The sequence below is a fragment of the Neodiprion fabricii genome, chromosome 5 (genome assembly GCF_021155785.1).
Source record: "Neodiprion fabricii isolate iyNeoFabr1 chromosome 5, iyNeoFabr1.1, whole genome shotgun sequence".
Taxonomy (NCBI): domain Eukaryota; kingdom Metazoa; phylum Arthropoda; class Insecta; order Hymenoptera; family Diprionidae; genus Neodiprion; species Neodiprion fabricii.
The window spans coordinates 12,602,782-12,616,757 of record NC_060243.1 but is presented as its reverse complement, the minus strand read 5'-3'; the positions used below and the strand labels follow the sequence as shown (position 1 = coordinate 12,616,757).

At 43.9% G+C, this 13,976-nt stretch overlaps 1 long non-coding RNA gene across 1 annotated transcript; it reads right to left on the bottom strand.

Annotated features, from left to right (window-relative positions):
- Positions 1–2,322: 2,322 nt before the first annotated feature.
- LOC124182152 lies at positions 2,323–10,168 on the bottom strand. Its single transcript, XR_006870701.1, has 3 exons — positions 9,981–10,168; positions 2,414–2,418; positions 2,323–2,333 (listed from the first exon to the last, which is right to left on the bottom strand). It is a non-coding gene; the product is annotated as an uncharacterized LOC124182152 (long non-coding RNA).
- Positions 10,169–13,976: the final 3,808 nt, after the last annotated feature.

Below are 13,976 nucleotides of genomic sequence, written 5' to 3'. Positions count from 1 at the left end.
GCTTTCTCATTGCCTCCACCTCGAGGGCTTTGGCGGTTGCCTCCCGCAGAGAAGTGAGGCCCGACGTTCCAACGGCCATTTTAATTTCCGGATCATTAATCGCATTCAAAAAAGCTTGCGTTGCTAATAAGTTACGAGACGGCTCGTGATCCGGCAAAGCTATACGAGAAAGCCGTTCAATGTCCTGACTAAGAGACGCAAGGTCTTCGTCTCGTCCTTGTCTTCTCGTCTGTAATTGTGCTGTGTACAGTTTTGTTAAGTGGTCATTTCCGTACCTCAACTTTAATGCAGAACTAAGTTATCCATAATCAGAAATTTCTTCCTCAGACAACGCCGTTAAAACATTCAAAGCCGGCGTTCGAAGACAGGAGGCAAGACTGTGGGCCCTCATGGCGGAGTCCCACTGATTATGTTTAGCAATTGTATTAAACTGGCGTTCATAGTCTGCCCATGGAATTTTTCCGTCAAAAATTGGCGGTTTTAAAGGATAAAGAGGTTTCTCATTAATCTGAGAAGCAACCTCAGGAAATCTCGAATTATTTAATTGATTAAAATGAGAACATTGAGGCCGAACTTGAGTCAAAGACTCGGAAAAACCAGCCTCATTATTTACTCTCATTCTACTAATTGGAGATTCATCTACTCTCCTAATAAAAGGCACAGACCTTGATTCAGGAACATCCTGGAATCGACCTGGATGTTGAATCTCTTGAACAACGGGAACAGGAACAGGCGAGGGAACAGGAGAAGGAACAGGAGTAGCGACTCTAGAACCCTGTGGTGTTACAGCCGGTTCTCCAGTGCCACTCATTTGATGAACGGACTGAAGAGCTGCCACAGTCGTCCGAAGAAGGTCTTGAAGATTATTTTCTGAACGCTCTCGAGCCTCTCCAGTCGTCCGAAGAAGGTCCTGAAGATTAGCTTCTGAACGCTCTCGAGCCTCCGCTTCTCGCCTCCGATGTTCTTGTTGTTCTTGAAGCAGCTGGATTAGTTGTTGTTGATGTTGAGTAGCAGCTTCTTGTTGTTGTCTTGCCGCTTCTTGTTGTTGTGTTAAGATCTTTAACAGATCAATTTGAGAGATTGTCGAAGGACTTGAAAGAGGGTCCACTGAAGGTGATGGAATCGTTTCAGGGACCCGCGGATTCTCCATAACGAAAGGTTCTTCTCCGCTACTTTCTCTTCGACGTGAGCGCGTCAAACGACTGCTACTCATAATTAAAGTTCCCGCACTGAATTGACTCAATTAATAAGAACTCAAGATCCCGCTTCTGACACCAATGTAACGTTTTAGGCGTTACGTTAATAAAATATGGATCCGCGAGTTTACTTATTATCGAATCAAAGGCGTGAACAAAAATATCGTGATAAATGCTTTTAATGCAATATACGGGTTTCTTGTTTAAAGTCTGAAACAAGACTGTTTTTACAATAATGTTGGTTGACGCAGCAACCTTATTCTTTTTAAAGACATAAGAGGTTTATAAACGTCTTTTATCTATGCCGACTACTAGATCATTAAAGAGGGGCAAAGGGGTGATTTCACCCTTTGTAACAATATTATTATGTAGTGAATAAGAACGCTCTGAATTATAAAAAATTGTACATGGATGCATATGTCTTTCGATTGTCTAAAAAATAAAGACGCATACTTGTTGTGTGTCGTATATAAAATAAAGAGGTACAATCGTTTTTACAAAAAATTCATTTATTCAAATGTTACATGTCCGATTTGTTTATCCGACTGTTGTGTGTATTGTCAAAACCTAACCATTTAACGCATATTTTTTTTCCACGCTTCTTGAGCACCTTCTCCACCAGATAGATATCCGGATGTTTAACCTTGAGGAGCTCTTGTTCGTAGAAACGACCAGCAGTTGATCCCGGTAGTTTTTGAGCTTGTACGTCACAGGATGAGTATTTTCCACTCGACTCATCGTGAATATTTCAGTCGTCCAATTGGGAGTGTAACCTTTCTCAAAGACATTTGCTGATTCGAACTTTGTCGCCGGATTTGAATTTTGCCGATGAAGTAGGTACCGCGCGAAGCCCCTCGTACGCCTGACGTAATAACAGCCTCTCGTTTGCAACGGTGACATCCGACGGTCTCATTCTTATGGTTCGGTGTTTGACGTTGTTGTAAGCCGAAACCAAATCAGATGAGATATCGAGCCACTTGTAGCTTCCTTGCATGCTAAACCGTTTCCACATTTTACTTTTCAGCTTGCGATTGAAACTTTCACAGATCGAAGCCTTCAAATTACTGTACGTGGAGTAAAGTTTGAATCCGTAACATGTGATAAGCGATTCAAATTTTGAGTTGTGAAATTCCGTTCCTCTGTTGACGTGTGAATTTTTCGGCACCCGTGCTTGAACAAGCACAGATTCCATTGCCTTTGTAACATCATCTTCAGACTTGCTCTCTCTCGGTACAGCCCACGCATACTTTGAAAAAATATTGTAACGTACTTTGACGTTACGGAAAATAAATATGGATCCGCGAGTTTAATTATTAAGTCAAAAGAAATCAAGAGCGTGAATAAAATGTTGCAAAAATGCTTTAATGCAAGATATGTGTTTCTCGTTTAAAGTCTGAAACAAGACTGTTTTTGCAATAATGTTGGTTGACGCAGCAGCCTTATTCTTTTGAAAGACATAAGAGGTTTATAAACGTCTTTTATCTCTGCTGACTACTAGATCATTAAAGAGGGGGCAAAACGGGTGATTTCACCCTTTGTAACAATATCAATGACTGTGAGTATGTACTTGTAGCCTTTGTTTTGTCCAGCGTATGACGTTATATCAAAAAGATCCACCTGTCAGGTCTCGTCGATGCCGCGCACGTCTACACGTCGACGAGGGTAATTCCGGCGTGCAGGCTCATGCAGTTCCGTCACCAGTGCTTGCTTTTCCTCGTTCATAATCCAACGATCGTAGTCGGGTGTTCAATTGAGAAACGTTATCAGCGTTCCGAATCGACAGGTCTCTGCCCGTTTTGAAGTCTGTGTAAAAGGTATCCAAGGCTTTCTCCGTGGTAAGCTCTGAAGCTATGATCATTTGATAGAGGTTGTCGATTTGTTTTTGCAACACGTTGAATTTGCGTCTCAAGATTTTTAAAGTTACAGCATTGTCCAGCTCTGCGGGATCTGCGACACTGCACAGTCTCTTGTTCCGTATGTCATAATGCCCGTCCGCTGTTATTTGAAATCCGACACCCGGAGGACCGCGACCGCTCGCGGCCGTGTTTTCATACAGATGCCGTCCAATCACGTCGACGCTCATCTCGGTAATGAATGCAAAAACAATGGGATCTGCTTGATAAATGATTCCTGCTGTGCGTAGCTCTTCGATAATGGAGATTATTTCGTTATTGTGACTCGAATTTCCCGCTACCTGAGATGCCTGGAGTAAACGAAGACACTCCACTAACTCTTTTGGACCATCCCAAAAAACGTATTCCGTTTCAACACCTTGTCGAGTGATCATAGCTTGCGGAAGTAGACCTTTACCCTTTCAGCGAGATGATGGGGATAATCCATGAATTCGGCAATGACATTTTTGAATTTGTAACTGTTGTCGTTTCGAACAGCCCCATCGGATGAGTAATACTTGTTATGCGCGTTCGTTGGGAGGATTATGTTTTTAAAATTTTCCCGATATCCGGCGCTCACAGAAGAACCGTCAGGCTTCTTTTTGAACACAAGTTCCAGCAAACCCTTCGTTTTCGGGTAACGCGTATCGCCGATACGAATGTAGTCACTCTTAAAAGATATCAACGAATCACCAATCATTAGTTTGTTTCAGAGGTTGCTTACACCGTGAACGTTGTACAATTCACCTTTTGTCTTCGCATCTCTCATCAGTGTAAAATACTCATCCTCGATTTTCTCGACCGGTGTTTCTACGATTGTTTCATCTCCTGCCGAAGCAAAGAAATTGTCCATTTCCGAGACAGTTTCATTTTTTGTTTAATTTTTTTTCTGCGTTATTTCTTCTTTAATTTCTTCCACCTCTTGTTTTACAGGTTCAGTATCTTTTGTAACATTCACCAGTTCTTGCAACCGAGTCACTACTGGTTTAAAAGCGTCACTCAATTTCTGAGTCGTAGATTCCTTGCCTGACTTGAGCAATCTGTGTTTTCGACGGATCGCAGCACTTGCTTGAGCGATCTGATGTAAGACATCTTTTTGCTTGGAAATTTCAGAGTTCTGCATGTTGACGCAACTGAGTCTACAACGCAACTGAGTCTACACGGAAAAAAAAATTCTGTTCGGCGAGCTGTATTCTACAGCTCCAGTAACTATACGCACTCTACGGTCTATCTTGTAGTTACAGCAACTATATATTAGTCAGCTCTGATAGCTGCAAGTTGTTCAGCTCTCACAGCTGAATGGTTTTGCTCTAAGAGCTGTAAGTTGCGCTGTGCTCTGGTGCGTTGACATATTTCATAACCTTCAAATTTCATGAGTATGATTTAAATACAGTTGATAGATAATTGTTTAAATAGTCCATTCAAATATGTAAATGACACTGAATAAATAATGATAATAATGATGAAAAATAATACTAATAGCAATATAATTGTACTATTTAATAATAAGCGCTGTGAGCGGAGCCGAAAAATTCTGGTCTAGCTCTTCGAACGAAGCTGTTTAGCTGAGAGAGCTGAACAACGTACAGCTATGACAGCTGACTAACAGTCAGTTATACGAACCATGCAGTGCTCTTCCAATAACAGAACGTTTAGTTCGACGAACTGTTTACAAGTAACTATCTAATATTTAGTTCCACGAGCTGAATTTTTTTTTCCGTGTACAACGCTACTTCGTCTCTCGCTCAAAAACGTTAGATTTTATTTCTTTTCCAGGCTAACAAAAGAATGGAATCCCCTCCTGTATCATCCTTCGTTGAGCTCACTGTCTTTGTTGATCACCAGAAACCCGTACTTCTCACTATTCCAGCATGAAGAGCACACACTTTTAAACTCTGTGTAAGACATATCGGTGTTTACATGGTCGTTGTATACGTGTCTCAGATTCATATCGTCTTGTTTGAATAACACGAGTAAGTTTACGTTGTCGCGCACGACATGTTTGGGAATACGCGCGTACGTCTGACAGAGGTAGAAACAGTCAACGTCGTGATGTCTACCCATGCACAAGTAGGCTCCAACATTGTCCTGCTTCTCGCACGCTACATCGTCAAATATGATTATTGAGTTGGGCCGTGCTTCTTCCGGTGTAATCACTTGCTCACGCTCGGTAAACGCAAAATACTCCGTATTCTCAACATGGTCCAACAATTGCTTCAACAATTGGTATTCAGGTTGGTTGAGAGATTTCGAGTAGATGTAGATATTTTCGAATCTGAGTCCGTTGGGATGGGTTATAAGTGTGAGCAACGCATTAGTTTTACCACATGTGGCGGACGCCCGCCACTGGCGAAAGAAGCCGTTAAAATATTTCCATTTCCAACTAGCCTTCGAGTGTCCAGGCCTCGCCTCGCTAGCCAAGGGCTAAGGGTTTGACCGCACCGGAAATTTCCATACATGTGGCATTTTTGACGCGACGCGACCCTTGGCCTCGACTCGGGGGCGAGCCTGCACTTTTTCTTTACCCCAGTCTTCGCCGCGCTCTTGGCACATAAAGTACTAACCTACCGACAGCCCCACAATTTGTCTTTTACAGCTCCATGTTATATCCACTCTTTGTATTAATTGTTTCACCCCTCTGAAGTGATTGTAAGGTACATTGTATTAAATAAAAACACTACAAATTGGTGACCCTGATGTGATCTGGCGCGATCCCTACTCTTTCTCGTGTCAGGCTGTGTTAAATTTTTATTGTGAGTGCTAGTGTTAGTGAACTCATATTTTAGCTGTGAAATTTGAGTGGTATTGGTGACCGTATATAGACCCCAGATCGTGTAAGATGCCGGCAGACGCTGTAACCGACGTACGAGCTGCGCTTGACCGAGTCGCTGTGCGTATTCCGCCGTTTTGGCCCGCAGACCCGGAGATGTGGTTCACACAAGTCGAGAGTCAGTTCACGTTAGCGGGGGTGGTCGGAGACGAAACAAAATTTATCTACGTCGCAGGCAATTTAGACGCGAAATACGCCGCGGAAGTGCGGGACATTCTTATGCGGCCGCCCGCGAGCGGAAAGTATAAAAAATTAAAAACGGAACTAATCCGTCGTCTCAGCGCGTCGCAGGAACAGAAGACGCGGCGATTACTCGAGCACGAGGAGATGGGTGACCGCAAGCCCTCGCAATTTCTGCGGCATCTTCAGGCGCTAGCAGGCGTCGTTGTACCGGAGAGCCTCGTGCGCTCGCTGTGGCTCGGCAGGCTACCCTCGTCGATGCAGGCTATCCTTGCTACGCAAACGACCGCGAACCTCGATACGGTTGCCGAGCTAGCCGATGCCATCGCCGACGCAACTCCGCGCCACCAGGTCGCCGAGTACGCGAGGAGTACGGGTAGGCTCGAAGCCTTGGTCGAGAAACTAACGGCAAGCCTGGCTACCGTCGTGGCCATGCAGAAACAGCACCAGCAGGACATCACGGCAATCCAGCGGAAGGTGGACGACCAGCCGAGCCGATCACGCACACGTTCCCGGCAGCGTTCGCAGACCAGGGATCGTCAGCGAGACCGAAGCCGCAACGGTGAGTGTTGGTACCACGCGCGATTCGGAGCCAACGCTACAAACGGCACAATACCGTGCACCTACCGGTCGGGAAACGCGACGGGGGGGCGTTAGAAGCGGTAAACGACCCCTGCCCAAAATCGCGCCGCTTATACGTATTGGATCGGGCAACGAAGACGCGATTTCTTGTAGATACCGGGGCCGATTTGTGCGTGTTTCCGCGAACTCAGGTACGCGGCCCGCGCGCCAAAACGTCCTACGAACTTTACGCGGCAAACGATACAACGATCGCAACATACGGATTCGTTACGCTCAACCTGAACTTCGGACTCCGTCGGGAGCTCACTTGGCGTTTCGTCGTCGCTGACGTCACGAAGCCGATTATCGGCGCGGATGTTCTCAGCCATTTCGGGCTACTCGTCGACATCCGCAATCAACGGCTCGTAGACGGGGTCACTTCTTTTAAGACACCCGGCAAGATCGCGGAGGACGGCCCTAGTATTAAAGTCATTTCCGGGGAACCGCAATACCATGCACTCCTCGCTACGTTTCCGGAGATTACGTGGCCAGCGGAGGCACACGTTGAGCCTAAGCACTCAACCTGCCACCACATCCGCACGACGCCCGGACCTCCAGTGACCAGTAGACCACGCCGTTTGGCACCCGAAAAACTACAGCTCGCGAAGAGAGAATTTAGAAATCTCCTGCAACTGGGAGTCGCTTGCCCTTCGGAGAGCAGTTGGGCATCACCGCTGCACATGGTACCCAAGAAAGGAGACGAGTGGCGACCTTGCGGAGATTACCGTGCTCTCAACGATCGGACCGTTCCGGATCGCTATCCGGTTCCGCACATCGAGGATTTCTCCCAGAGCCTCCAGGGAAACAACATATTCTCCACAATAGAGCTGGTGTGAGCGTATAACCAAATCCCCGTAGCACAAGAAGACGTTCCGAAAACAGCTATCACGACTCCATTTGGCCTGTACGAATTCCCATTCATGTCTTTCGGCCTACGCAACGCAGCACAGACGTTTCAACGTTTCATGGACAAGGTACTCCGCGGCTTGGAATTTTGCTACGTGTACATCGACGATATCCTCGTAGCCTCACGGACAGAAGAGGAGCATCTGCAACATCTGGGGGAACTCTTCAGGCGGTTGAAAAGCTACGGAGTGCTGGTAAATCCAGCAAAATTCATTTTCGGGGCAGTAGAAGTAAGATTCCTGGGCTATAGCGTGTCCGGCGAGGGCACTCGGCCGCTGGCGGAAAAGGTTCAAACCATCCGCACCTACCCAAAGCCCGTAACTAGAAAACAGCTACGACAATCACACATCGATCTGGTAGGTCCTCTGCCGGCGTCGCAAGGGTTCAGGTACTGTCTCACCTGCGTGGACCGTTTTACGCGCTGGCCTGAGGTATTTCCGGTCGAAGACATCGATGCTGCCACCGTCGCTCGTACCCTTTTCGCGGGTTGGATCGCACGGTTTGGCACCCCGCTGAGGGTGACGACTGATCAAGGACGGCAATTCGAGTCGCAGCTGTTCAAACAACTAGCAGTTTTGGCAGGCGCGACCCACCTGAGGACAACCGCGTATCATCCAGCAGCCAATGGACTCGTGGAACGTTTCCACCGCCAGCTGAAAGCAGCAATTCTATGCCACACGACAGAGCGATGGACGGAGATCTTGCCTACGATCTTGTTAGGAATCAGGTCTGCATGGCGCGAGGACCTTGGGGCAACAGCAGCGGAATTAGTGTACGGTGAACCATTGCGTTTACCCGGCGAATTCCTCGTATCACGGCGTTCTTCAAGCTGCGAGGACGCTGCCGAGTACATCAAGGAGCTCAGGCAACACTTCGCGGAGCTGCGCCCCATACCGGGAACACGGCATGGCGAAATGCGAACCTTCGTTTCGAAGGACCTAGCGACGGCCAGCCATGTGTTCGTACGAGTGGACACGCAAAAAAGTTCCCTGCAGCAACCGTACGAGGGGCCTTTCCGAAGGGTCAGCAGGGGCGCCGGACACAAGACCTGCGTGGTCGAAGTCCGGGGGAAGCACGTCACGGCTTCAATCGACCGGGAAAAACCGGCATACGTAATCTCCCCGGAGGAGAGGCCAACAGAGGGAGCAGCCGAGGACGATGACATCAACCTGGCTCGGGACGAGCCAGCCAGAGACAACCCCAACCCACGGAACACCACGCGATCGGGCAGACGCGTCCGATTTTCCGATCGCCTGCAAGGCGGCTTTGCGTGACTCCATCACTAGCAGGGGGGTGATGTGGCGGACACCCGCCACTGGCGAAAAAAACCGTTAAAATATTTCCATTTCCAACTAGCCTTCGAGTATCCAGGCCTCGCCTCGCTAGCCGAGGGATAAGGGTTTGACCGCACCGGAAATTTCCATACATGTGGCATTTTTGGCGCGACGCGACCCTTGGCCTCGACTCGGGGGCGAGCCTGCACTTTTTCTTTACCCCAGTCTTCGCCGCGCTCTTGGCACATAAAGTACTAACCTACCGACAGCCCCACAATTTGTCTTTTACAGCTCCATGTTATATCCACTCTTTGTATTAATTGTTTCACCCCTCTGAAGTGATTGTAAGGTACATTGTATTAAATAAAAACACTACACCACAATTCGACGGTCCACAGAATATTACACGTACACTATTCGGGAGTAATTCACGGTGCCGTTTGTGCCTTTTGACGTTTTGCTCCGAAAGTTTGTCAAAATTCATCACGGGAAGCTTAGTTGGTTGTTTCTCGAACCGCATCTCGGACATGACTGATCGGATTTGCTATAAATAATCCGTTTGAAGGCACTTTTCTTCAGTCAACGCACGAACATGATCGCGTACAGAGGTAAACCAAGAAGCAGGCGGCAACATCGTGGCAAGGATCTGGTGAATAAAATCATCAACAGCCTTCTAGTCGAATTGCATGTACCTGATTATGAGTACTGTGGGCCCGGTACAAAATTAACAAAGCGACTTGCACGGGGTGATCCGGGAATCAATCTTCTCGACGCAGCTTGCAAGGACCACGACATTGCTTACTCGCAGAATCGTGAAAATCTTGAAGTTAGAAACGAGGCTGATAGGGTGTTGGCTGAAAAAGCTTGGAAACGGGTTCTCGCAAAGGACGCAAATTTGGGTGAGAAGGCAGCCGCTTGGGCAATAGCTAATACGATAAAAGTAAAATCAAAACTCGGAATGGGAATTCGAAAGTCAAGAAATGTGACCTTGAGAAAAATTATAAATGCTGCAAAACGTTCTATGGTTCCAAGCAACGATGCGAAAGTAGCTATCGAATCCGCGCTGAAGGGAGCTGAGAACGCCGTTAAGGTAGTTCTGGAGGTACACGTATCAGCGAAAAGTTTCGACCGCAGCGTACAGTAAAACCCAAGTCTTATATGATGCCGTCGGTTAAGAACTTTTGACAGAGCTAGTACACTCTGTGTGTCCTACACAATCACACCTCATGCATGGATAGGTCCCCTACACACATAGAGCGCGGCGCTGTAATCGTGGCAACAGCGCAATGCTCTTATATATTTGTAGCTTCCACCGTGTATCAGTGTTTTACGAAATATTTTTAACAAAAGAGTGTGAAAATGTTATTACGAGTGAGATTCAAGGGTCGGTTTTCGACGAAAAAACGTCGTGATAAAGAATTGCGAGCTGTGGCGGCTATGAGTCGAGCAAATGCTGCTAAACACGATCAAAAAGTCCATAACCTAAATCAGCAACAAAATTTTCCTGTCGAAGGACGAAGGATCGTCGATTTACAATATCTTTACGAGAATCTACAGTGCACTAGGTGTAAAAAAGATATTTTATTAAGGAACGCAATGGAAGAAACACGAATGGGATTAAACTCCATCTTACATATTTCGTGTAAAGAGTGCTCTACTATAACCCAAGTACGCACAGGCAAAACCCACATCACAGCCAAGAATAGTAGACATTCTGATGTTAATACCAAAGCTGTATTCGGTAAGTTATTTTGACATTACGGAATATACATAAATGAATTTGAAAAACGTTGAGTGTAGCATGAGCATGATATCAAAATGAATTTTTCAGGTGCGGTTCATTCTGGCTTTGGAGAAACTGCTCTCAACAAATTGTTGAGCTGTTTAAATATTCCGACTCTTGACTCTCATATTTATAAAAAATATGAGCGGGAAGTTGGTCCAGCATTGGAAGCTGTGGCAAAAGATTCATGCCGGAGAGCTGCTGAAGAAGAAAGGACATTAGTTATAGAGAATATGGAAAAGTTATGTGAGGAATTGTAAGTTTCAAAATTGAGAAAAATCATCGGTACATCTAATTACATCTACCATTACTTTTCTGAATAGCCAACTTTACCGTGTCAGTCACAGTAAAAATTGTTATCATGTTCCTTTACACAGTAGCAAATTTCTTAATGATTTTTGCTATTATGTTAGGCGACATAATAAATATCCACTGTTATCGTAGTGACATGATACATTTTCACTGCTATGAATTTGTCATGTCCCTGCGATCAACTTCTCATTGTGGTTAAAATGTATCATCTCACTGTGATAAGCTTTTCATCGCAGAGAAAATTCTTCGTAGCGACAAAAATTGATCATGACGCTACAATGAATTGTTCATCGCAGTGAAAATTTATTATAGCGACAAAAAATTATCATGTCACTGCGATGACAGATGTGCTGATTTTTATTGTAATGGTATATTTCTGGGAAATCGCACCCATTTTGTAAATTGATAGATTGAAAAAAAAAATGGCGATAATTGTAAATGTTGTTAAGAATTTATATTTTTACACTTCCGTTATGAAGTGGAAAATTGTACATAATTTTTAACTGAGAAAACTATGTTTCATAGGTGACACAATAGTTTCAACGATTTAGTACCAACTTATAATTTTTTTATCTAATTTGAACCGAAATTTTTTAAAATGAATATGTACAATTTCTCAATCATGATCAATAAAAAATATATTGGAATCACATTGAACTTCATCAGTTATTAACACTATGTTTGCCGTTCCTTCCATTATTAGGCCACAAGACATAGTCGAAGAGATTTATCCTTTCATGCGGACCCTTCATCCTTCCACTAATATTAATCTTCACGATGGTGCTGTAGAAGACGATGTAAATAGGAGAGAGACATTTGATACAGCAATAGGAAACATCATTAACATTATCGTTTCGTATGATATGGGGTGGAGCAAGAGGGGCAACGGAAGAAGTTATAATAGTTTGAATGGCTATGGTACGATTGTCGGATTTTTGAGTGGAAAAGTGCTCGATTTTGCAGCTCGAAATCGGAGATGCAAGCTTTGCATGAATGGTCACTGTAAATCCGATCACGATTGCAGACAGAACTTCTCCGGCAGTGCAAAGGCAATGGAGCCTGATGTAGGTGCTGCATTAGTCAACGAAAGTACTATTTTGAAAGAAGTTGGGCTCAGCGTTAGAGTTTTGATAGGTGACGAAGATAGCTCGACGATTGCAGCGGTACGTCAGGGAAATCTCGAAACGATTCATAAGTTAGCAGACAGCAATGATTTGAAGAAAAATTTTGCGAACGCTTTATATGATCTGCGAAAAGATTACAAAGAAATGCGGGACAAGGAAGTTATTCCTCACTTGAAAAAATGTTTTTCCTACGCATTGGTGCAAAATAAAGGACTTACCGTTAATCTGGCTAACAGTATTCGCAATATTCCTGATCACGTCTTTGGTAAACATGAAAATTGTGGAGCTTGGTGTAAAGACAGTCATAAGATCACACTAAAAAATCAACAACTATATGATAAGTCATCAGCGATATTTGGAAAATATGCTGATAATGCGCCTAAATTTTCTATTGTTGCCTCGAGTCAAGTGAATGAAAGCATTAATAATATAATGGCTCACAAAGCGCCCAAGAACTGCTGCTACAGTCTCAGTGAATCTGCAGATAACAGATTAGCCAGTACTGTTTGCGCTAAAAACGAAGGGGAAAAACATGTTTTGGACGTAAATACACAAATGAATGTTTCACCGGGGAAGCACACTGCATCGTTTGCTGAGCAAGTTGATATGAAGAGGAAAAAACGAGCGGCCAAATCAAAATTGCCATCCAGTAAAGCTCGTAGAAATTTACTAGCGCGAAATAAGGAAGCCTCCAGGAAATATATGGAGCAATCTGAAGGGATCCAATATCAAACCAACTGTGGTATCGACTCAAGTGTAGATAACACCACAGTTGTTGATTTTCAAAATCTTTCAGACAAAATACCAGACGTTTTGCTATCTGTGGAAACCTGCAATGTAATTTTTTTCGATTTGGAAACTTCTGGGTTTTCGAAAGACTCAGAAATTTTACAAATAGCAGCGAAATTTGAAAAATATAAATTCAGTATTTATCTCCATCCTTCTAAGCCGATTAATGCTGATGCCTCCAGGGTTACAGGGTTAAAATATGTTGGAGGAAAACTATTTTTCCATGGCAAAGAAGTACTGTCGATTCCTCCTCGTGCGGCTCTACTTTTTTTCCAAGAGTTTCTCCAAATTTCATCGAAGCCATGCATTCTTGTCGCTCATAATGCATCATTCGATTCCTCTCACTTACTACAATATTCAATTGACAGTTTTCAAAATATCGCAGGATTTTCAGATAGCTTGATTGTACTCAAAAAAGTCTTACTGGAACGAAAAAAAGAGAAAAAAAGTTTCAGCTTACAAACTTTAGCCCGGGACTTATTGAACTTGGAATCGTCCAGTCAATTCCATGAAGCTCTATTTGATGTTGAGACTTTAGAGAAGTTGTGCGATGCTTTTACCAAAAAAGAAGATTTTGTTGAAGTTTGTAAGCCTTATAAACAATTATGAATGGTAAAGACTTTACTACCAACTTTAAAAGATTTGAAAGGCGTGATTTCCAACGAGATGATTAAAAAAATAGCAGGAGCCGGAATCCACTATGAAATTCTAAAAGAGACATATTTAAAAAAACGGCGAAGTGGGAATAAAAAAATTATTATCCGAGAAAACGATCTCAAACAAACCAAAGGTTACACAAACCACAAAAATTATCGACAAGGTTGTTGAGCACCTGAAAAATAAGCTTTGATTTTAATATAACTTGTTTATTTATTTTTAAAAAATATATTGTTGTTGTTTTAAATATTTTTCATCACTTGTTAGACACTCTATACATATTTGATTTATTGATGCATTTTATTTTATAAAGACACACAAATGTCGACCAAACATGGTTGTCAAATGTCGTGTATATATATATACGTATGAATGAATGAAATAAATTTCATTTGTTGAGAGAAAACATTTA